General features: G+C 37.5%; 1 protein-coding gene across 2 annotated transcripts in view; it reads right to left on the minus strand.

Moving 5' to 3' along the window:
• GALNT1 (polypeptide N-acetylgalactosaminyltransferase 1) overlaps positions 1 to 26,152 on the minus strand; it is an 84,454-nt gene that overhangs the window by 46,830 nt on the left and 11,472 nt on the right. The window contains exons 1-2 of one of the 2 annotated variants that reach the window (XM_088171637.1): positions 18,034 to 18,122; positions 12,720 to 12,894 (exon numbers count right to left, since the gene is read on the minus strand). The gene's annotated coding sequence lies outside the window, so the exon portion shown is untranslated. Of the gene's footprint in view, positions 1 to 12,719; positions 12,895 to 18,033; positions 18,123 to 26,152 lie in introns of those variants that run through there. The other variant, XM_014887984.2, reaches the window with a different exon arrangement.

The raw sequence follows: 26,152 nt of genomic DNA on the forward strand, positions 1-26,152 counted from the left end.
AAACACTGATTAAGCAACTACTCTTACCATACCAGAGCCTTGACCCAAAGCTCTGGGAAGAGGGCTCTGCCATCCAGGGCTTGGGCTGTATGCTTGGTTCCTCCCTCTGCTGCTGAAGAGGTGGTGGTGGCCCCAGCCATGGCAGCAATGCTCTGCCTGAGTGCTGCTTCTTCCGTGGAAGAGGCTATGGAGCAAAGTGAGCACGGACAAACTGCAGGTGGACACATCTCCACTGAGACCTTGAAGTGCCACCAGTCTGAGCCCCACGATGTGAAAACAGAAGAGACAGCTAAGCATTGCACTCAATGGATAAGTGGATGGAGACTCCCAAGATGGGGCTGAGAAAGACAAATCCAGGAAACTGGCAAGAGAAGGAAAGCCTGCAATGTGCCTTTCCAGAACAATGATACTGCCTGGGATGCTGCTGAAAGACTGATAGATGTGCCTGAGTTACATTTCCTGAGCAGGTGAGGATCTTCTCAGATAATCCAGCAGTACAAATTGGAACAAAGCAAAAGCAGCAACAAGAATGGCACTGTCAGGATAGCAAAAAAAAAAAAACCAAAAAAACCCCTGAGAATAATGCAGATCAAGGCTAAGATACACAGTGCCTTTTTCACCTCGTTTGTTATTGGAGCCTAGTGGCAGAGTCTGCAAGAGTGAAACTTCACATGCAGGATGCACAGACTGGGTCAGGGATCTCTTAAACCATTTGAACTTGGTGCAACTCCACATCACTGGAAAGGTGGCATCTGAGGGTGCTGAAGGAACAGGCTGATCTTACTGCAGGGCCATCCTCTATCATCTGTAAAAGGTCTGAAATGGGGATCCACAGTTTCCCAATCCTCAAGATTAAGAAAAAAATTATCCTCAAGTAGGAAAGGAGAATCATCTGCTAAATTAGTCTCACTTCAATCCTTGCAGAGATTATGTAAGAAATCTTACATAGAAACACACAAAACCCCAAACCAAACAAAAAACAACAAAAATAAAGAAAACTCAAGCACAACCAGATCACCACAACACAAAAAGCAAGAGGAGAAGGCAGCACAAATACACCAAAGCCATACCATACTTGAACAATTTGGTAGCTCATTTCAAGGAGAGCATTGGTTTGGTGAACAAGGGAAGAGCAGTGAATGGTGTTTGCACTAACTTCAACAGGGACTTTGACAGTCTTCCAGAGTACTTTATTAGAGCTCAGTGAGATTTAATCTAAAGAAGTGAGCTACCAGGGGGGTGGACTGCTAGCTGGACCACCAGGCTTTATGGGTTCTGACCAGCCATACAAAGTCCAGCTGACAGACAACCACCAGTGGCAGCTGTCTGAGGCCAGAACTGGAGCTGATACTTATTAGGATCTTTACTGAGAAGCTGAGGGATAGAACTGAAAGCATGCTCAGCAAAGCTGCTGGTGACACCCAGCTGGGCTGGAGCATGCAGACAATAGCCTGAAACAACATGCAGGAATGGCTCTGGGTGGCCAATTCAAGGGACATCCAAAAGCTAGAAAAACAGGCAGGTTAAAATCTCAAAAATTCAGTAATTAAAAAGTACAAATTCAAAGGCCAAGTTGGACGAGGCCCTGAGCAACTTGATCTAGGTGGTGGCATCCCTGCCTATAGCAGAGGCTTGGAACTAGAATATGACCTTTCAAGTTCCTTCCAAACCATTTTATGATTCTACTATTATTATCTAAATAGGCTAGGTACCACCATGCTAGGAAGCTGCTCTGCAGGAAGAAACCTTTGGAGCCCGAGAACAAATTCAAAATGAATCAGCAGTGTGTTCTTATGGCAAAGAAAGTCAATTGCATCTATAAATCAGCCTAGTAACCACAGCAATAATCCCCCAAATGCATAGGCTTAATAATTGCATTTACCTACAGAGTAATGTAATAGAATTGATGATTTTTTTGCAAAACCAAGTATTTTTCATCCCTTCAAAACATTAGATTATAGATTTTAAAAGCCTTATGCTATAGAAGAAATAGGAGTATTAAAAACACCTTGGAAATGGTAGGAACAAAGGCTGTACTTTATCAAGAATAAAGTGAAAAGAGGAAAAATGGGAACATTCAAGTCTTTTTACTTCTGAAGGTCAAATGAATTTTTCTTCCCTGTGACAAAATCCATGATACATTTGACACCATAGGAAAAGGTCATCTTTAAAATTACTGCTCATATAAAGAGCATTGTTTCACTTAACAACCTCTTTTACAAACACAGTTGGCATGGCAAAGAAAGCTTACTCTTTTTCAGTATAGCATACAAATACTCAGTTATTTTTATCCTTGTATCAAGTTTATCTCTGTTTATACTAGTGATCAGTCTTCAATACGACTTTGTTGCAGACTTGACAAAGGACTTCATTGCCATTATTCAGCTAAATCAGGATTCTACACTGGATGCAGCACGTAACCAGACAAAGCTGATGTAAAGTTTGTTTTCCAGAATTTCAGTTATGAATAAACAGAAGCTGGCACAAAATAAGGGCTCATCAAAATCCTGACACAACATTTGCTATGCTTAAGCTATTAATATAAATTTAAACCAAATGGAAAATGATTAACTGAACAGCATCTAAGGAAAGATTGATGGCCTACACAAAACTGAAGTTTCCGTTTCTCAGTCTACTTAGTAATGAGGGAGAAAAACTGGCATATTGTAAGGTAACATATAAGGCATGTATAAGGTATGGATTTTTGAGCAAAATTCCAAAAAAAATGGAGCCAACACAAATTGTTGTGAGCATTGTCTAAAACTCTGTATCTCTGAACTATTAATGAGGCCAATCCCATTGGTTACATCCATGTTTGAAAACAGAAGTGAGGCCAACACCACAGTCACGTTTCAGAACTGCTTTTGCTACTAGGTTGATGTGTTTTGTTTTGTTTTTCTTTTTCACTTGCCCATGCTCTAAATAGGTTCTAGTGCTTGTTTGCATAAAGCTCATTACCATCAGAACATCAGTAAACAGGTCAGTTTGAGGATAAACAAAGCACTACCTTTCAATGCCACTAAAGCAAGTGATAAAAAGCCATTTAAATTAGGTCAGCCCATCACCTGTGGAAAACAGGTTACTCTTCATCTTTTTCACAGTAACACAAAGGCATCCAGTAAATTTCAACAGGCAAAAATAATACTAAAGAATTTGAGGATGCCAATACTCTTCTTCTCAGAAGTTAATATAAGAGAAGACTATTTCATGGAGCTATGCTCATTTGATGGATTTTGAAAGGTTTTAGTATTCATCTGCTCAGTACAATTCAGCAAGTAAGTTCTGAGGAGGTGATGAGAGAAAGCAGATCATTGTAGTCTGAACAGTATGAAAACAATTCATTAAAAGCCAACCTGCACTTCTGAAAAGTCTGAGAAATGTAGGTCAGTAAAATAAATCTATTATTCTCGCTCTGTGTAGGAAGACTACACTTTTAACTCAGAAGCAATTTTTAAATTCCTAAGTCAGTTTTTTAATTGACCATTTTAAAAAATTATCAATTATGTTTCTAAAAATGGTGGGCTTGGAATTAAGGCAGAATAACAAATGCAGAAGTAGCTGACTACAGTTGAAAAACAAGGATGAACTTTATACACAAAGGCAGAACCTACTGGTTCATACCACCTTTCCTACAAATTAATAGAATGCATCATTATACTTACAAAAGTAGAAGCTCTTGTGAGGTTAAAATCTCTCATCACACAGAAAAGCAATACCAAAAATGGAACAACAGTTATGCACTCCAACTACAATTCTGTCAAAATGTTTACTGCTCTATGGAACTATTTGACTGTGTACTTGAACCTCTGATTCTCTCTATTTAGAATCACAGAATCATAGAATATTTCAGGTTGGAAAGGACCTTCTCACCAAAGTGCTCTTTACTTAACCTCTAAACTTTTACTATTAGTTCTAAATATTTCAACGTAGTAAGAAAATAACATTCCTGAATTGAAAAAAATTGGGTTTTAAAAAGTTAAGCTTTGAAAGGAAGTTCTTTCAGTTAATGTAAAAAAGTTACTTGAATATACAACGCTATTTTGGTACCTATAGCTTTCAGAAACAACTATAGTCATCGAACTTCTGAAAACAGTTTATAATTTTGCAAATCAGTGCCTAATGGTCAATCAAATGAGTTTGTAAACATACCAAATTCCCTCAGTACAGCATTTTTGAGATGGAATAAAAGATTATTTACACAATTGCTCAAATGAAAGCCCTTGAAATTACTTAAATTACACTTTTTCCTAGCCATAGTCAGACCTCTTTTGATTGACTTTTAAGAAAGCCCTGTCTTGCTTGCAGGAAGAAACTTCAGTGGGCAAGGTTTCAAAGGACCAGATGAACAATATTTTAATCAAATAATAAAAGTTCAAACCAATTCAATGCACAGATTTTGGATTTACATTCTTTTTTTCAAAGCAATTTTTGCCATGCAAGAAAAGGAATAAATTGATCCAGGAGGGAAATGAAATATTCCCTATCAGAATATCACTATAAATATTGAAAGAGCTCAAGAGGATAGCTAAAATTTGGAAATTAAGAACACAATAAAAGTACAAAGCCTCTTGCTGTCATATAACCAGCTGAGATTCACTAGATGTCTATTCTACGACTTTGAAGTAGATTTCAAATGTCTGAGGCAACAACTTCATTTCTCTGTTGTTCTACAGGTTGAATAAAAAATTACCTAAAACCAGACATCTCATTCAAGGATTCTTCACACATTCTCATTCCCTCAACTGCTCTAAAATTTAAAATATACTTCCATTATGTCCAGTGAGAAATCAGAATAAGTTACTTAATATTGCCAATCCAATAACAAAAAAATAACTATACATCTTTTTACAGAACTGTTTCAATTTTTTGGAATAAATCATTAGCCCAGGTTAAATGCAACACTTAAGAAAATGAATACACAGATATACAACATTCTGAAGCAAAGAGAAGCAGGTGTTTGCATGGGCATTAAATTACTGGCTGTTACAGTCCTGGCAAGTAAGTTCAAATCACTACTATTCAAACTTTTCCCTCTAAAACTGAACAGCAGAACTGCCTCTTGTGACAGGTGCAAAATAGGCAATCCTTTTTGGAAAGCAGATTTATAAACCAAAATACAGTTATTTCTTTTCCTGAAACAACTGCAGTCTTAAATTGGGTTACTGACAGCTCAGATGCTGACAGAGAGCAAACATTCCTCTTCCAAGCCATAGCTACAATGCACACACACTCTGGGAGGGCCACTGAGGGTGCTTGACTAAGAGAAACAACCAGCTTGAGAATACAGGCAGTATTTTCATCACTGAGTATCAGAGGCAGCACGAAGGCAATGAGCAATTCACGAGTGAAAAGCTTTTGTTGTTAACAGCAGCAAGAGGTGATTTAAACACTGAGCTCATAAACCTTTGACATGCAATAATTAATAGCTGAAGATGCATCAGTAAGACCTATCTGAGCCTTCTGCTATCCTTCACAGCAGCCTAGAAGGCTGAAGTGGACTAGAACCACTGGAGCAGTTTTTCTTTTTGGAAGATTCACAGATGGTGACCCAGCACTCAGCTTTTTCAGCAAAGCAACACTCCTGCCGATCAGCATCCCAGAGCTATAAACTGACTCCAGTCTTTAATAACTCCCTGAAGGGCTGTGTTAGCTGGTCTTTCAACCCCAACACTACAGGACTTTTAGAGAAAAATTGAGGTCACATCAACACAGGTCTTCTAGGTGAGTATCTCCATTTCCTCAAGAAAAACAATTTGTCATGTGAAGTACAGACTGTGCGAGTTTACCATTACTCAGAAGAAACAGCTTAAAACTAAGCAATTTTAAGCTCCCTACTGGATCTAAATGGTCTTCTAAGAAATTAAAAGCTGAACTACCCAAAATCTATATTGCAGTGGAGTAGTGTCACAGTATCAGAGATCAGGCTATTAGTGCACTATTAGCTGTCTGCAAAGGAAAGCTTTAAACACCTCCACATGTCTTCCACATGCTTTAGGTACTCAGTCTTGTGACAGGATGCAACACAGCGTGAAGGCTTCTACCCAAAAGCAGCATCACATGCCTAAGAAACAAAGCACGCAAGCAGTCAAGAATTTCTAATTATCAAGAATTCATACATTTCCAAAATTTATTTTAAATAACTTGGCAAGTGCCAGATGAGCTGTAAGTAGAATAGCTTACCTGATAGGACTTCTTTTAAAGTTAAAATTCTTTCTGATAAAAATTTCATATTGTGAGCAAGCGTCTTTAAGAAATCATATGCACTAGATTAGATTATGTGGAAGTAAAACCACAGTAAGCTGTTTCATATTCTCAATGCTCACATTTTCCATCTTCCTTTACAATGTTTCTGCATGGTTCAGAAAATCAAATTGACTTCCAAAATGTTTTTAAAGTTCTACATTGAAATGTCTAACAGCAAACTCAGAATTTACCAGGTGAGACTGAACTAAAATGGGTACTGTCCTTATCAATAGGTAATACTTCAAATGAATGTGTCAAATAATAGAATTTTCTGCAGATTATACTTTCTTCAGTCTGCACATGTCAACACTCAAAAATGTCAGGGAGCATTTGCTTTTGAAGTATTTTGAGGAAATAAGCAAATTCTTCCTGAAAACAGTGATGAACACAGACAAAAGGGTTTCAAATTTTCTCTCTATTCGGCTATTTAATTAGAAGAGAAGAAAACTAGAAACTCAGGTGTCAGTATGAAAGAACTACAAACTTTAAGGAGAAATCTTTCACTACTTGAAGGCTAGGTGAATTCACCATCACAAAACTAGTTACATATTTTTCATAGACAAAAACCTATGCAGGCTCTGAACAACCAGACGAATAAAACTTTTACAGGACATACTTGACGCCTTCCTTATAGGTTGTAAGAAATTACTACATCTTTCAAGCTAAGTCTCAAATGTTAAAAAATATTAAATCTTCATAAAGCTTCTGATTATTTTTAGGTATGTATCAAAGCCAAAAGCTAGAGTGGAATAAAATTGTTCATTAATTCTTCAAACACTTTTAGAGGTGGCAGAAAATTACACAGGCAAATAGCCATCGTTAAGGATGAATCACTAATGGGCAATAATTTGATCTAAAGAAAAGCAGAGTCAGCTAACTAGAGAAAAAAATATTATAGAAGAGACTTCTGGAAACATTGGGTAAATTGCAGTCAATAGATTCAATCATCCTTATGTAAGTGCAGAAACCTCTTTATCCTGAAAACTTTCGACTATAGATAAGAAAACCAACAGGCAAAATTGAAGAAATATCAAATGACTTAGAACAAAATTTTTTTCTCTACCTTCAGTATATGTGGAAAATATTCAAAATAGTGTTTTAGAAGAAAAGCTTTGAAGAAAGCACAGGTAAAGAAAAATTCATCATACATGCTGGGGCTATAGGACGCTTATCATAGAGAAGCTGGCTGAATTCTGCCCAGAGTAACAGCAGAACTTGATGAAAAATCAAATACAGGCAGATGCCAAGTTAAAAACTGCTGAAAGGATAACATATGACTAATTGTGAAGACTGGAAGAATTGGGATATATCATTTGAAAACATACTGGGGACAATCACTTAACACACAGTGAGTTCTATTGCTGCAAGTAAAATGAAGAATAATATTGCAAGTAGAATGAAGAATGGCAAAGAATTCAAACAAGTTAGCAACTTTTACTTCCCATTCCTTTAAAAGTGGCACTGCAGATAGTTTAAAATAAAAAAGTACCACACCTCATCATGTCTAGGGAAACACCCAAATTCTAATCAAAAAAAGTCAGCAGTTTTGCAGGGCTAAACACATTTTGAAATACAGAGAAAATATCAGATCTCCATCCACAAAAGTCTAGCAAAAAAAAAACAAACCCAAGAACAAAACAAAACCCTCCCCCAAAACCACAAAACAAAAAATCAAAACATATGCATATTTCTCTTTCTCTAGAAAGAAAGGATCAGATACAAAGAAAATAAAGAAAAGCTAGAATTGCCAAATTTTGGGATACACGAAATCTTTGCAACTTTTCTCCCAAAAACTTGTGCTCCTTTGCTTTATATCTATAGGCAGATAAAAAGCCTACCCAGAGAGCAAAAAGGCTGTATTTATAGAGAACGGCCATATAGCTTTTAAGCATACATTCCCACATAAGCCTGTTTGCACATCACAAAGCTGTGTGCTCAGCAGGTAACTTCTGCTGCTAACAACTGTTTTGTGCTTAATTAACGCACACAGTATTGCACTAAAGATTCTTCACATCCATCCTTCCCTTTTCCCCCTTAGACTCACTTGTTTCAGATGTTTTTCTTAATTCTGTCTTTTCAGAGATCACTGACAACACAAATTTGAGAAATACCACACTTTTAAGTTCTTTGTTTCAATTGTTAATCCATGCAAATGTACACATGGTATAAAAAGAATAATCATGAGATTTTCTTCAACCATGAGACCCGAAAATTTTTCCATGTAAAGTTTATTTCTAAAGTAGGCAATATCCTTATTTTGGGTTTTTCACTGAAGAGGTGAACAAGAAGAAAAGAACTCTCAGATTAAAAGTTAAAAAGACAGAATAATAAATACAGACTTCTGGAAATCCTTTAGAACTTGAGAACATTTTCAAGACTGGACAAGGCAAAAAGAAACCGATAGGGAGAAGTTGCTAGAACAGTTTGCAAACGGATATAGCAATGGCTCTTCTTCAGGACTAGAGTCCTGGATCTTTCCATGTGGCATCTTGGTCTTCAGCACTGGTACTGATATCTCCACAGGAACTGAGCTTAAACTCTAGAATTCAGTTTTCAGATGAGCTACAGAGGTTTATATGCTGGCCTGTGAAGCCTGACATCCCAAGAGAATTCGCAGAGGGATCAGTAGTGCCCATTTTGAACAAAGGCTTGCAAAGGCTGGTTTCACACTGAGACATTCTCACCACTGACTTCTACTCTCCCTTTCCTTTCAGTGCCTTTTTCCCTTTGCTCCTCAAGCAAGCAAACTACCCCTAACTCTGACAGGGAGCAGCTATTAACAATTCAGGCCCCTGCAAGTGCATACCCCTTCCTCCCCCATTGCTCCTACATCTGCATCTCCTAATTTGCTACCATACCTAAAAAAAATTTAAGATAACAGGTAATGTAGAGACAGGATAAAAAACAATCTGCTACTGCTGGACTCAAGACTGTAGAAGAAGAGGAGAAGAAATTGGCAGAAGAACCCACCTATCTAAGAAATATAAAGCAGCCCATATGATTCAAAAAGCCTGGGGCACACAGTATCCACCCATCCAATAAATATGTTTCTGTAATTGTAAAAGTAGAAAAATAAGGGCCAAACCACAGAGATTTTACTTGATCATGCACATACACTTCTTCCCATACTTCAACTTCATTGAAAAATATGAAGATTTACATTCAAAAGAAAAGGTTCACATTTGGTCAAAAGCAGCACTATGGAAAAGATAAATTGAATTCTAAAGAAACAAAAGTCTTGTTTTGTTAACAGCTTCAAAAATCTGCACTTTTTTAAAAAAAGGACAAACTGACCATGCTTTGAATTCATTTATGGGAGAAAATGCCAGAAAAACAAAAATCAATAAAACTTAAAAATAGTTTTCACTTAGACCATGGAAATTATTTAAACAAGGTCCTTTTCAAAAGAAAATGCTACATTATTCTGTAATAAGTGCTTTTCAAATGTTGCTGAATTTTATTTCTTAAATATTTCTTTTTATTTCTTAGAAAGAAAAGTGGCAGATTCACTCAGACATTAAATTTCAAGACTATACTCTTAAAGCTAGTAATTCCAAAACATGATATTCATCTGGCCTAACTTGAAAATTTTCACCCTAATTAGACAAATTTAAATAAAATACCCATATCAAGATATAGAAAATACATCAGGAAGGTAAAAAAAAAATTTAGAATATTTTATTTGTTGTGCTGTACAGCAGTCCGGAGAAATCTGAAGAGTGTGGTATACAATTTGAGGCAGAAAGCTTCTTTTGTGTAAGACTTCACTTGTTTCCCCAGTTACATATAACTGTGGTGAATAACAATTTTCTGCATAGTTGCATGGGGAAAACAATCAGCAGAACATTCAGTATGGCAGGTATGCATCAGACTTCAGTGAATTGCTTAAATTTCTTCAAATACTTTGGTGCTTTTTACTTTGCTTTTTCTCCCCCCAGAAACTGTCAGGCAGTTGATGAAAAAACAGTTAGTGTATTTAATTTGACATCAAATGATTTTTGAAGATATAAAACTTGAGCCTTTTTACAATTCAAAATTAATTCCTGACTAGAAGCCAAGAAACAAACAGGACACCATAAAAAACATCAATCTGTCAGAAAATATTAAAGAAAGGAATATGATGGAACTGTTTTGTAAATTCAACTATATATTAATTGAGAATCACAGAATTTGAGAAATAAAATCACTGTTAATATTTAAATTAAATCAGAGATCAGACATTTTTAAAACATCTTCTAAAATTCTGTGCTCCAAGACATTTAAAATTACTCCCCAATTACTTTTCTGAAAGATTTTCATCTTCTCTGAAAGCTCTAGAAACTTTACAAGAGAGAGTAGACATGCCTTAGAAGCCAGACCATGGTTCAAGATTTATCAGCACACTATTACTGTGTGAGTAGCTGCTACTCCAACATGCCAGCCTTCTGCTCTGCCAGCAAATATCTACACAGCAACAAAGAAACTTAATCACAGAACTGACACAACTGAAAAATAATTAAGAACAATTGTGTTTATTCAGCCACATCAGTCTCTCAGTGCAGACTCAGACCAGTCAGGTATTCTCCCAAAAGAAGTTATTTCTACTCAAATCTGTGATCTCATTAAACTCAATATTAGTCAGCAACCACAGAAGAGGTGATTGGGCTACCATGAAAAAAATCAGTGAAGATACTATTTGAGTGGCCAAAAGAGTAAAAAATTTTCTCTACTTTTTTTTTTTTTACCGTAAATGTTTTTTCTTAGCAGCCTCTATTACTAAAGAGTATTAGGTAGCAATTTTGGATATACTTTTTCCTCTCCCCTAAACTTGATACTTGTTCCAATTATACCTTTGAAGGACTCCATTTAAGACTACATGTTAGATCTTTCGAAGTTGACTGGAAAAGGACACACTCAAACATGAAAAACACTTTTCCCATTTTACAATGCTGAACCTGAACTTCAGAGTTGGACCCAAAGAGTCCTTCAGAACTCAGCCTGTGAAAACTCATCTGTGAAAACTACTAATAGGTCTCATGAAAGAAAAAAATCGGGATGAAAAATTAGCACAAAAGGTCAATAACAATGATTCCAAGTGCAGGACACCATTTAACACACTAAATACAACTGCACTGGTTAAACTTTTCTGCCAAAGGAAAGGGACCTGTCATACCACATCTTTGCCTGTCCATCCCATTAAACTTTGGTTTTCCATCTTGTTTCAATCAAGCTTTCAAAAAGCATAGGAGATGCACACACAGAGGAGGCCTCACAAATACTCAGTTGTTAAACACCTCACTGCACAGCCAATGACTACACAGTGGTAGTTTAATAAATCATCTTTTATGTCTGACAAGGATGCTTTAAGGGTAGAAACACAGAAAATAAAACTCAGCCTTTCTTAGGTCATCATGGAAAGTTGATCTGAATTCCAGTTCACTGGACTAAATAACTCTTTTCAAGATATACTGAGAGGGTAAAGGTGAATTTAGGAAAACTAATAATGAAGTCCTTAATCCCCTTGGATACAATGCTTCCCAGTACTCAGAGAGAGCCACAGTAACAGTTTAATTAGGTCTGCACTAATATCTAAAGGGATTCTTACAAGTCCAAAAGGTTGCTGAAGGAAGAGTAAAATATGGAATATGCATATGGAGTATTGACCCTGGCTGGATTCCAGGTGCCCTCCAAAGTCACTGTCCCATCCCTCCTCAGCTGGACAAGGGAAAGAAAATATAACAAAGAGTTTGTGGGTCAAGATAAAGGCAGGGAGAAATCTCTCACCATCACAGGCAAACAAGACTCCAGATAGGGAAACTAGTCCATTTTATTACCAAAGAAATCAGAGTAGGATGATAAATAAAACGAAATCTTTAGAAAACTTTCCTCCCACCCCTCCCATCTTCCGAGGCTCAACTTTACTCCCAGTTTTCTCAACCTTCTCCTCCCCCTAGCAGCACAGGGGAATAGGGAATGAGGGTTACACTCAGTTCATCACATCCTGGCTCTGCCTCTCCTTCCTCCACAAAGGGAGGATAACTCACACTTCTCCCCTGTTCCCACAAGAATCAGCCCTTGACAAACTTCTCCAACCTGAGTCCTTGCCATGAGCTGCAGTTCTTCAGGAACTGCTCTAGCACGAGTCCCTTCCATAGGCTGCAGTCCCTTGGGAACACACTGGTCTAGCACGGGTTTCCTATACAGTACCCCAGAAATTCTACCACTATAAGGGATGAGCTCAGCCTTGGCCAGTGGCAAGTCCCTCTGGGAGATGGCTGGCATTGGATCCATCGGACACAGGGGAAGTTTCTAGCAGTTTCTCAGAGAAGACACCTCTATAACTAAGTCACTAGCAAAACCTTTCCACACAAACCCAGTGCAATCCAGTGACAATGCACACATGCAGTCATTAAATGCACCCTTTGCTCTGAAACACACCCAAAGCAGACAGACCTGATCAAAGCATCAAAAATACCTGGAACACATTTTGTACTCACCTCCTCTGCAGGTTTACAGCCATCTGGATGGTCCACTAGCACTGGTGGCAAAATCCTGACACATTGCTGTAGAGCACCTGTGGCAGGAATCATGGAGCAACAGACTGGCCTAGGCCATTCTGACATGCACGTAGAAGCAGAAGAGGTATTCCACCAGCAAGGTCTCAAGGCTGTCCTAGAGGAAAAACAGAAATTCAGTTAAGTACCTAGCTCAGTTCTGGCAGAGCTTGAGGTGGAAGGGGAAGAAAATTTCCCATTTAAGATTTCAAAATCTAAAATCCCATGCAAGGGAGAAGGAGTCAAAGACTGTTTCTAAAAAGAGGCAGTGAACTGTGCTTGTGAGGAAAACAACATATGCAGGGAAGAGTGGAGAGGTGGAACAAGTCATCAACATTTTTTAGCCTTCCAGATGATATGATTTAAGTGGGAGGACTGCCTGTCCTCCCAAATAAGCTGTTATCTATTTTTGAGTTCTATATATGTCGTCCTCTATCCAATCATGAATACTTAGCACAACAAACTATGAATTGTTCTCAAAAAGGCAAGAAAACAACCTCCTCAAGAAACAGCACACATTCACATGAGCAGCTCCCCAGATGATCACTCTCTTGGACTAAATCTCCCTATACATATTCTAGTTTACAGACGTAGGGGTTTTTACATTCTTTCATCTCTCACCCACAAGTTAAACATTAGCATTTATAATGACAGCTTTTGTAGAAAAAAGGTGCTATATCAGTAATACAGACTTGGCGCTTAAGAAGCAATGTTTTTTCACTTCCAGAAAAAAAAGTGACACCTGAAAAATGATGCCTGAGCCTTTCCAAGTCTTATTCGTTAAAATTTTAGCAATGCTGAATGAATTCCTTCAAATCTCTGCCTTTGCCCAGTTAATACAGCAATGTCTGAAGGAAATTCTAAGCAGCTGCAAGTAAAGAATGTGTCTTAACATTCAAGAAGGATTTGTTTAATTTTTAATGCAATTGAAGTTTGTCTACACTTCGGTAATATTTGCCATATATATTCAAGCTTCTATCTTGCACTTGCCCAATTATATCTACTAAGTTACTCAAGTTTCTTGCTCTGCCTGTTTAAACTGTTACCTCTAGGTATCTGAATAGATGAAAAACTTTGTACAAGGGAGAAAAGAAAAGATGCTGATACCATCTGTACTGTAAAATGACAGTATGGTTGGCAATGATAGAAAAGGTGTTTGTCAACCACTTAATTATTAATTATTATCCCAATACTGAAGCGGGTAAAATAAGTCTAATACTTGGCAGTTTCACTTTTTTTGCATACCAAAATAGAAGGGGAAAATGTCTTGGCTTGAAGTCTGATTATTAATAGAACTGGCTACAGATCTTCTCGAAATGATACAATTTTTACCAAATCTGAAAAAAACCCAAAAGTTTTAAAGGACCAGAAAAATGTGATCCAAGACATATCCAGCAGGAAACCTAACATAAATCATGTTTGTTTCTTTTCTGAACACGTTAATATAAGAGATCATGACATAATTCTGAAGAGACCCAACCTCCTTTATGAAAGCAAATTAGCTGTTGCCTTCAAGAGGCAAAAAAGACTTCCATAATATATCTGATTAGGCTCTACACACTGCACTGTAACATGCAATACACATATAAAAAAAGATATATGAGTGCTGCTTATGTTAAATTAGCCTTTTGAGTAGCACTTTTCTCCACTAAAACTGAGGTGCCTTACAAACGTGGCTGGAGAGCACAATCCATTTTTACTAATAAGGAAACAGGTCTGTTATTGGCCAAGTGGCTGGAAAGTCTGGGAGCAAATTTTCTCCTATCTGCTCTAAACTTTAAACAGAAGTATCTCTCTCTACATCTGTCTGGTTAGATGAAGAGTCTTCCTGTAGTGATTTTGCTAATTTATATATTTCTTCAAAGAATCCTAAGGTTCAGGCTCTTTGTTCAGTGCTGTCCAGACACTGACTAGAAATAGTCCTTATAAAGCACAAAACCAAAAATCAAACAGTGAGAGGACGACACACAGGGAATGGCCCATGTTGCCATTAGTAAGCAAGGCACAGTTACCAAGGGCAGATGTTCACTTTTTTGTAGTGAGCTTCCACACACTTAAAAGCTTATGATTTCCCTTGATCTCTTCTTTGGGTTACAAAAATGCCAATTCAATCATTCCTTTTGCACATAGCATCTTTTCTAAATCATCAGTCATTACACTCCTGAGGCAAATTAAGTGTGTCTATATCTTTCTTGAAGTGTAATGGCCAAAACAGATACAATATTTGGAATTTCACAATACAGAACAAAGCTGAAGTTTCAACTCCACATCCTCTGGATTATACCGCCAATTAGTCATGCCAATAACAATACATGCACACACCTCTTCTTTGTCAACCATACTGCAGTTTTGGCTCTCATTTTATAATCCATGGTGAGGAATGGCGTGGCAGGAGGAACTTAATAGATGTTCTCCATTTTATTTTGACCTAAATATAAAGCATTCCACTTATTGTTCTAAATCAAATCTTATTCTCCCAGGCCACCCTTCCAACATTTAAGATTTTTCTGAATTGCTACCCCACCTTTGTGTAACTGCATTTATTCCCAAATACATCTTGTCTTCAGATTTCATACCCATATACTAATTAGCCAGTATGAACAAGAATAGTTAGCTGAAACAATTATAAAAATCCCATACAATATGCTTTCCTTGCTGAAAGAGAACTACTGAAAAAACCTCTGGCTACTGTTAACCTAATGAGCTTACACACATCCTAAAATAACTTTTTTTTCCTAGGCCATATTTCCTTAGCTGGCTCTGTAACAGTATTACATGTGGCTTTCTCCAGTCCACAAGTTTTCTGTTATAGAGGATATTACATTGCCTTGATTATGCACTTCTGATCTTCACAGAATCATAGAAAGGTTTGGATTGGAAAGAACCCTAAAGACCATCCAGTTCCAGCCTCCCACCACAGGCAGGGACACCTTCCACCAGAACAGGTTGCTGAAAGCCCCATCCAATCTGGCCTTGAGTACTTCCAGGAACTGGGCATCCATAACATCTCTGGGCAACCTGTTCTTGTGCCTTACCACTCTCACAACAAAGTTCTTTTTATATTTAATCTGTATATACCCTTTTTCAGTCTAAAGCCATTGTCCTGTAATTATCTGTCCTTGTAAAAAGTCCCTCCCCAGCTCTCTTTTAGTTCTCTTTAGGTACTGGAAGGTCTAAGATCTCCTTGGAGCTCCAAACCTCTCAGCCTGTCTGCACGGAGACATGCTCCAGCCCTCTGACCATCTTTGTGTCCCTCCTCTGCCCTCCCTCCAGCAGGTGCACATGCCTTCTTTGCTGGAGGCCCAGAGCTGGACATGGCACTGCAGGTGGGCTCTCACCAGAGCAGAGCAGAAGGGCAGAGTCCCCCACCCCCTTGCCCTGCTGGCCACGCTGCTTTGGATGCAGCCCAGGACATGGTCATCCTTCTGGGCTGTGAGCACAGCACACATGGCCGGGGCATGCCGAGCTTCTCATCCAAAACCACTCCCCACACAACCTGCATTTGTATCCCAGGCCAATTCCCCATCCCCCCACCTCCTGCCTGTATACTGGGCATGATGTTTGGTGGTATGGAATATTCCTTCAGTTTGGGTCAGCTGAACTGGCCGTTCTCCCTCCCAGCTTTTTGCACACTCTCTCACCATCAAGAGCGTGAGGCACTAAAAGTTCCTTGCCTTGGAGTAGGTCCCACTTAGCAACAACTAAAACATCAACAGCTAAAACAAATTTTAGCCAGTCAGTCTAATATGCTGACCAGATTCACAGCCACAATGTTTGCAGAATGCAAAATATAACTATCTCATATTTAACCAAGTGGCTATACTGAATAGTCTCAATATTTGCATTCTTATTATGTAGAGAACTTCCTTCTGACACATTTAATGTTAAAAACAATCATGCAGAGCTATCTATGCCAAATGAAATAGCTATCCCTACTTGTCACACCCCATTTACCACTTTCACCTCTTCTTAAATATAACACGGACTGACTGTATGATTTTTTTAACCATGCATTTTTAGCCACCTTTCTAGTCTGTGCAATTTCTTTTATATTCAGTGAAACACCTCCCAACACACAAAAAATCATGCACATGCCATAAAATATGGAACCAACTCCATTGCATCAACTTTTTTTTTTCTACCAGCTCAATACAGTGATATGACCCTGCACAAGGTCAGAAAAATTAGTGCAAGAAACTGAACAAAAAAGCATTAAATTATTAGGGTGCCATTAAACTCTGAAAGAAAACAGATTTGTAACACTGAGAAAACCACAGCATCTTCCTGTTATTCTTGAAGTGACCAAAAATATGTAAAAAACCCCAAAGTGTACAACAGAACAACCACAGGTTTGTTCCATAAGTCTCCATGGCTTTATCTTATAACAAAAAGACAGCAAGGGGGAAAAAAATCTTGTGAGTAAATCTTTCTTAATGGATACAATCCAAAGATTTTTTTTTTCCCTGCATGCAATTTGTCAGAAAAAAAATATTCATAGGCATCATTTATATTAGAATCAGCAAAACCATATAGACAAGTATTATGTTTAACAGCTCTTAAGTACACACTGCTATCATATTATCTCACCAAAACTTAGGAAAAAACTGTCAAGGTAACAGTTGCTTTGATCAGACTGACATCTAAAGTGTATGTCATTACTTTTCTTGGCCTTGACTAGTAACCAAGCAATGATTCTGGCACACTCAGTCATGCAAACAATGCTGCAGCACCTTCCTCTCATAGCTCTCCTGCTGCCCATGGGGACAAGGACTCAAAGCAACACAAGCAGTGTATGAAAGGGAGCAAGAGTGATTGAACCCACAGAGGTGTTTTGAAGTAAATATAATTTTTAGAAGTCAACTGTAAAATGCACCCCAATCTGTGCCCCAAAATCAAGGCTACTGAAAAGTTCATTTTCATGTTGCTTGAAAGTACTACACTGCTGGAAAGCACCAGAAAAACATAAAAATACAAGACAGTCTACTGCTCTCACCAGTGAAATGTATACTGTCATATTCAGCATCATTACTAAATCCCTTTGGACTGTAAGAAATAGCTTTTCATAATTCAAACTACCTACACAGAATTGTTCAACTCACCAAGAAAGAAGAAAAAGACAAAACCTCAAATTATTTACAAATCAGGAGAAGCACTGCAGGTTTGTGAAGATGATAAAAATCTTTTTTTAACTATCATGATTCTAAAACATTAGTAAGGCGATCAGCAAAACCAGTTTATTTTGATAGCATTAACTTACATCAGCTTTAAGCAGGAGCACAGAGCATCAATCCAGGCATGCTTGCGTCCAGTGGGACTATCAACAAAGAGTTGTGTGTTGACTGCTGAGAGCTGGCAGACACCCTCTGCACCTTCTCTTCAGCCACCAGGAAACACTACCCTCATTGTTTCACAAGTATGCAAAGCAACCAGCACTGGTGTGTATGGAGGATGTGAGCCACAGTGAAAAACGCGTTAGACACCTCTCAGCTCCTTCCATTAACAAAACATTCACTATGAAGGAATCCAGAAGCAAAAAAAAAAAATTAACGTTTGTGTCAACTGAAGTTTTTTGTTTGCATTGTTTGTTTACAAAGAGTGGGTAGTGCAGTTTTCCAGTAATGTTTCCACTGTAATAGGCTACGAAAACAAAGACTGAGAGGTACTTTGCTCTAAATACTCCACCTTCCTCTCCAATTTCAACTCCAGTCTTGTCTTCTCACCCCTTGCTGGAAGAGCTCAGGTGGGACCAGCAGCAGATGCACATCCCTAGGACTACAGACAACAATTTCCTGTGCAAAGAGCACTGACTTTGGACCTCACCAGCAACTCTTCACCACAAGTCACACGAAGCTCAGGAGACATCAGATGGTTATCACTTACTCTAACAGATCAAGTCGTCTTTCTCCAAAAACACGAGCATGGCAACAGCCTTAGACCAAGCAGCAGCAGCCAGGCAGAAACATCAGCCCCTCCAGGGTACAAACCAGCAGTAACCCCAGCTACCCATATGTGTGTGCATCTGCATAGCCACGTACACAATGCGAATTTCTTCACTTAGTTTTTACAAATGTGACTCCCTTTCCATTTTCAGAATACTGGTCTTTGCTGGAAAAATTGATATTAACAACGGCAAACATATTAATGAGAGTCCCTTCAGCTGAGAAAGATGGGGCTTTAACATTTTCTAGTCTTCCTTAACTCATGAGAAAAGACTAAATGTTTCCAGATCTACTGAGTAAAAACATCCTATTTAATAATGAATGCAAAATAGCTAAATACATAACTACATTAAAATCAATGACAGCTGCCCTCATAAATTTTACATTCTGTAAAATTGCATGCCTTATGATCAATGCTCTTTTCAACAGCATGTAGAGGGCTTCAGGAGAGCTGCCTGCTTTAGTCTAGGTTTAATATTCAAATGAATAATCTGCAACCTCTCTGATCTGAAGCAAAACACCCAGATAGTGGTAAAGCTTACAGGTGTGGATGGCATGAGAGAACAGAGATTAGGGGAAAAAAATATATATATGAGTTATTCCCATAGCCATTTCATTCATTTCCACTGATAATTACTAATGGAACTACAGAGTGAAATAACTACAAATATTTCCCATTATCTCAGAGATGATCAGAGGGATGTAGAGTTACAGACATTCAAATACACTGTTTTAATGGTGCTTAGAAGTCCACAACCTCTGCCTTCCATGGGCCAAGAAATCAGTTTGCAACTGTTAACATCTGCAGGACAATAAAGTTACAGCAACTCTATCCTATATGCAGAGAAAGAACTACAGATTTATTCTACTTCTAATCAAAGGCTTAGATTTTTTGAATTCACACACACACACTGTTATAGCAGGAATTATAGCACATTACTTAGAGTGAGAAAAGTGGGAGGGGGAGGTAACTGAGCAAGATCCAAAGACTTGCCATTCACAAGAGGCAGTACTGGAAATAAATCAACCGGTAAATTTGCAAAAGCAAATGTCACATTTACACAATGCTTCTCAACATTTACAAAGGGCATCAATGATATTAATATTTTCTCACAAAGATAATAAACAAAGTGCTATGTGGTAGAAAACTCCCAAATTAAAACCACTGCTTCACACATCTAATTATGTCTCTTTGGACACTGAGAAATCATTTCTTGCAGCACTCTGGCATGAGACAGACCACATCTATTCAGCTCTACAGCTTCATTGCAAAAGAAATATAAATATTAGATTTCTAAATTAAACCATTTGTGTCTGTATACAGAGCTAAAAAAGGCTGTTTATATATTTACCAACTTAGGAGCCAAATGAAACTATTAAAAAACCCTCACAAATCTAACAGGAAGTAGTTTCTTGCACTATGTAATTAGCACTTGTTAATCAAACAGGAAAATGAGAAAACTGTATCCTTATCCACAAGCTTTTACTAAGTCTTATATTATCACACATTACAATATTAGCCCCCAGTAGAGAGAGCTGTTAAAGAGGTGAGCAAGCATATCATAACTCCAAAGTCCAAACTAACACATTGCTTATTAGGAGGACTTTAACTCAGGGAACAGTTAAGTTTACAGTACACAAAAGGAAACCTGCTGAAAAAAGTTACCCTAGGGCACAGACAACCTCCCCTAGGAAAAAGAAAAAAATAAAGTCTGGCCTAGGGACTCAGTCCTTTGAAAATATTAATGTTCTATTTAAAAACAAAGTTTTGTGGTGAGGGAAATAAATAGTGAAGAGGGAATGGTTTTCTGCCTTCTGCCAGATTTAAAGCTTTTCAGTAAGACTGTCTGTCAGTGTCAACAGGAGAAAACATACCCAAACCAACAAACTGCTTGGCTGAGCATATGTCTTCATGCACAAATACTAACCCTCCCACAGAAATTCTAGTTTCGGATATATGCATCTGCCTCTAGGCAAAGCTCTGCTGCTTGCAACAGTATCTGAAATTTGGCTGAGCTGACAAATGACTATCATTTCTCACTTGCAAGAGTAGCAAGATCACTTTAAACAACAACAGCAAAAATTATTCCTTTCTTCTTACTAAAATAAAGCAGACAAACTTTTTCTGGCTTCAGGTGAGATAATGGTCCCTAATTCTGGAAGTTTTGTTTACCACGGAGGAACACAGGAAACATTACGTGATCAAGTTTCCAAAACAATGGATTCAGTTAGTAATACAGATCCCAGTTTTTTTCTTGTCCCTTTTTTGTAAAGTCAGTAACTACTTTCAGGTAGTTGAAACAGCATCCTGAGAGCCATTAACACTGTCAAAACAAGGATGAGGAAACTGCGACAATAACCCAATGAATTAGCTTTTCTAAAAAAAGCACTGCTGTTTTAATGCAGCCTTTGGCAATGCAGCAATCCAGCCCACAGTTTCCCAAATCATGCTGCAAACCTTCAGGTTTCTTCCTAGAAATATCCCATTTCATTTGATTTACTAATTGCTGAGTCAGTCTGCTGTTTGCAGCATCTTTCTTTTTACAAGCACAAACCCAAAAGATACAGGAAACAAGGTATGCCAGTTTACATACATATCATGCTTAAAAGAAGTGAAAAAAAACCAAAAACCAAAAAGGAATGCTGAAAATCAGCACTGCAGCTCAAGGACTGCATAATAACACCCCTAGTTCCTAAGCATTTGCTCTATCTCCACACTCCTTTCTGACAACATCACAGTTGAGTACAGATCAGAGCTAATTCAGCACGGAAACATACTGCAATCGAGACATTTTTGCAATCTATTTCACAATACTTGCCTAAGGAAGGGAAAGAATGCCCAGGAAAAGACTTTACTTCAGCAGCAGGGGCAGACATATGAAGCTAAGAACCTAATTCTTAAATTTTGAAAGTTGCCACTGATCTTACAATAAATCTCAACATGCCTATTATGTGGTAATTATATCTTCTATTTTCTACAATTCTGTAGTGTTTTTCAGTTATTCTGTATCAGTTTTCCACCTCAATTTTACCAGCTCTTTAGCAGCTGAGCCACAAACATTGTTAATTACATCATAACATCATGAGGAAAGGATTATTAATCTGATATTTGGCAGAATGCTTCAGGGAATGAGAAACTTTCATTACTGGAAATCTCCATCAGTTATTCAGATATGAATTTGGCTATTTAGCATTTTCAATAACTGGAAAGACATGAGTTGCTTCCCTAAACACCTGAGTGATTTGGGTTGAGGAATAATTCTTGCTTGAATATTCCAGAAAGAGATGAAACAGCAATCTTCTATATAGAGGCTCATTCCAGTGTACATCAAAAGCTAGGTAGCAATATGAAAACATGCAGAATGTTTAAGTTTCTAATAAGCCCCTAAAAACAAAATTACTTAAGATAAAATAGTGCAACAAGTAGGCTAAGCCCCTGATATGTTGAAGAGAAAGTCAGGATATTGAGAACTGTGACTACGAAAATCTGAACTTTTTCTTTTATAAGTGGGTCTGCTATGCTTAAGAACATTTCAGCAAGCATCAAAATGAAAGAAGGTGCCTTTTAAAAATACAGTTAAACGAAAAGCAATAAAAAATTATTGTACTACTTTTCTTCAGTCAACACAGAATTATTTTTATTCCTTTAGACACACGGGAAAAAAGTTTGGAAGCACTATACTGCCTTAAACCACTTTCCCCAAGATGTTTAACTTGTCATGCAGCAAAAGAAGCAGGGAGCTCTCAACACTTCTGCCAACCTCAGGACAGACCAAAACAAAGCTTCCCAACTCATTCAGCTCTCAGCTCAAAGCTATATGCTTTGCAAATGACTCCTCAACATTTGCTCAAGTGGAAAGTATCAACTAACTTTTTTGTATAGGTTAGGAAATGTACTATGCCATTTAAAGACTCAAATTCAACTCATCACTAATAACTAAAAAAGAGAAAGCAGTGCCAGCTCAAACAGCATTTCTAAAACATTCCTCTGCAACTGAAACCTCAGGCTTGCAAATTCCTCCCTGTGAGGCTCCCACCAAAATGGAAGACCATCCATTTGTCAAAATACCTGAGCTGGGTTTCCATGATAATAAATGAATATTTAGCTTCAAAATACTTGATATAAAATTAAGAAGAATCAACTTATAAGTAGCAGTTCAAGTGCTGCATCAGCTTCAAAAGAGTAGCAAATGCTGACAATGGTCATTTACTTCGCAAGCTGAAGAGTTCTACAGACCAAGAATGCTCAAACCAGTGATTTGTCAGCATTGCTCTTAGATTTGTAGCAAAAAGTGCTGCACACCTCCAGAAAGCAAGTTCTAAATAAACTCTAAATAAAAATATGATGACTTAAATACAATCCTTTCAGCAAAAGCCTTACCAACCTTCCATATTAATGGGGAAATTACATACAGAATGGAAAATTAAATTTGATTTTCCAAACCATAATGACATCCTGCTTATTCATCAAGAATGAATATGGCAAAATGTTTGTAAAAGACTTTTAGTTCAGTGTTATCTTCAGCACATGAATGTAAAAGAAAATTACATGTATTTAAAGAACATGTACATCTAATTTCTTATATATGGTCCACGGTTTGGAATACCATGTAAATTTTTGCTCAAGTTACATCATGTGTTATCCAAATACATATACTGTCCTTCTCACCTCCCCAGCAATTATTCCAACACACCCCAAGACTATATTGGTGTGCCCTATGCTGGAAATGAAAACAGGGAACGTGCCTATTCTATACTTTACTGGGGCATATAAACCCATCCCAGATCTTGCAAAGATCCCACTGGTATTTTCCCGGAAACTAAATCCGATGTCAAGAGTAAATTGTGCCCTTGTCAGAGTCAGGAGGAGTAGGAAGGAAGAAGGTCAAACTGATTTTTTCCTATGTGAAATTGGCTAGACAGGCAAACTATGCTAGTCAAAACTTTTACATGTAAGTAGGTAAATTGGTCCCAGTCAACACTTCCACATTCCCTTCACAGTTCTGGATTTACCATCTCTTTTCCTATTACCTTGCTATACCTCTGTAACGTGCTATTTAACAAAAGAAATAGTGAAATATTATTGAGCCACTGAAGTATTTTGTTATCTTCCAGAGCAACACATTTTATTCTCTCTTGCAACTTTTCTGTTCCCTTTTCCTACAGGTTTTATGTTGCCCAGTACCTGTCTGCCTTTATTTTGAGCCCCTGATGAACATCTGCCTAATTCTGACACAATGCAAACTACTTTTATCTGCTAAAAGACTCTTCGTAGCAACACTCATGCCATCTAGTCCCAATTCTCCTCAATCTCAAATATTTGTTTTTTGAGGCAATCTACTTCTGCAATAGTTTTCTACAAAGCAATGTCTCATTATCAGGTTTTGGATTATTTTTTTAAAGCAGAGGCCTAGCCTTTAACTATTTACAAGGTATATACTTACTGAAATAATTCTAAGTTGAGGAGCCAACAGTACAGTTTTTCAATATCGTCACCCAGTGATTTACTTATAAAGCTTTGAAAAGTATGTCAATGACTCAAAAACATCACCAGAATGACAGGAATTTTGAGTGCAGCAGGATGTTTTATATTACATGCAATCTGGAATTTTTTTGCTAACATGCAGTGTAATCCCTGTTAGAAAGACCAAGATAACCATATAATTCAGATACCATCACCAAAAGATCAAAAAATAGTTACAATGCACCTTGAGACAACCTACACTTTCTCTTAGGATATAGTAATTTCAAGGCTTGAAGTAACCAACTCCTTTCCTGATTACACTGATTGCCAAGAAAGTTGTTATTATATGTTACATGTACAAAAAGCAGATAACTCAGGTAAAAACTGGAACGAAAGTATAGCAATTTTAAAAGCAATGTTAAAAATAGGTCCATTCTTACACTAAAATTTCACTTTAGTAACAGTCAAGTCTTTAAAATCATATCAACTACTATCATTCATTCAGAATGTCAAGAATATTGCTTATATTATTATTTGGAATATGAGAAGTTTTTCATAATAGTTGCCACGACATTACAGTGTAGAAAACATGTCAACCAAAGAAACAAGGTCATAACTAAATATCCAACAACTGAATTTTAAAGTTCCTTAATTCAATTTTTGAACTTTAGAAAGTTGTTTTATTTATGTTCTCATATCACTCTTCTGTGCAAGCATCTGTCAAAGTTAAGAAAGAAATCTCAGTTTTCCCAATAAGGTGTCCAGTTTAATTTTAGCACAGGAAATATTAGCACAAAGACAGCAAATTAAGATTCTTTCCTTCCTTTTCCTCATGCAACTCAGAAAGCAAATAACCTAGGTTATCACTCTCCTTAATTACATCAGCTTACATACTTCATATGTATGAGCAATACATGAATCTTCTCATCTAGTCTATAGTCTGCTCTCCTATGCTCTTCTTTGGTTTTCCAACAGAGGAACAGGAGATGTCATACTCACAAAATAGCTAATTGTCTCTTCTACAGGCAGCTTTCAACTACTCTCATTATGAATAAAAGATATGAAAGTAATTCTTTCCATAAATTCAGACCAAACAGTTCCTCGGCAAATTGTGGAAACTTTGTTTCAGGGAGAAGAAACATGATCAACCATTCATTAATGTAAGCAGAGTGGTTTAACTTTTACCACTATGCTCTTCTAATAAACTACCCTGTAGCACCAGCTGGATGCTTTTTATAATTTAAAAGGACCAGCTGCAGTACCAGCCACAACACAGTGAAAAAAACCAACAACAATAACAAAAACCTAAACAAAACAAAAACAAACAAAAAACCCAAACAAAAAACAAACAAAACCAACCTATGTTGATGCTGAGAAATAAATAATGGTCTACCTGCAAACAGATCTTGTTAAAACAATTTATTCTGCCTTGTGGAAAGTAGAACTTTTGGGTTTATCTTCTACAGACAACAATAACCTCAGCATCTTGCTGCTGATGCCCCTTACAAACTCTCCTTTATTCCTCCACTTCTGAAATGTCCATTCCCCTCACAATACGATGACATCTTCCCTATGTCTCCTAATTAACAAATCATCAAGGGTATCAGATGCTAAGGTTTGTTCAAAGGTTCAGGTATTCCATCTGGCTAATCAAAAGCAAGGCTTACTGCTGAACTGGCAGGCTAGAAAACAACGGGTTTTGTTGAGTTTCCTTTCTTCAATTTTCTCTAAAATTGTGTCAATTTAATATTTTGGGGATTTTTGCCTATTGGAGCAGGAGGGTGGTGGGGCAGAGGATAAGAATGAGGGAGGGCTGAGGGTGAACAGAGCAGGAGATCAAACTGTCTCAAAAAGGCAACTCTTCCTCTCCAGGGAAAATTATTTTTGTTGCCTGACGGGCAATCTTCAAGTAGAAACACTATTAGCTTTCACAAACAGGACTACCACATGCCAATGTCACCACATTTGGCATA

This window comes from Sturnus vulgaris, chromosome 1, assembly GCF_052056855.1.
Source record: "Sturnus vulgaris isolate bStuVul1 chromosome 1, bStuVul1.hap1, whole genome shotgun sequence".
In the NCBI taxonomy this organism is placed as follows: Eukaryota; Metazoa; Chordata; class Aves; order Passeriformes; family Sturnidae; genus Sturnus; species Sturnus vulgaris.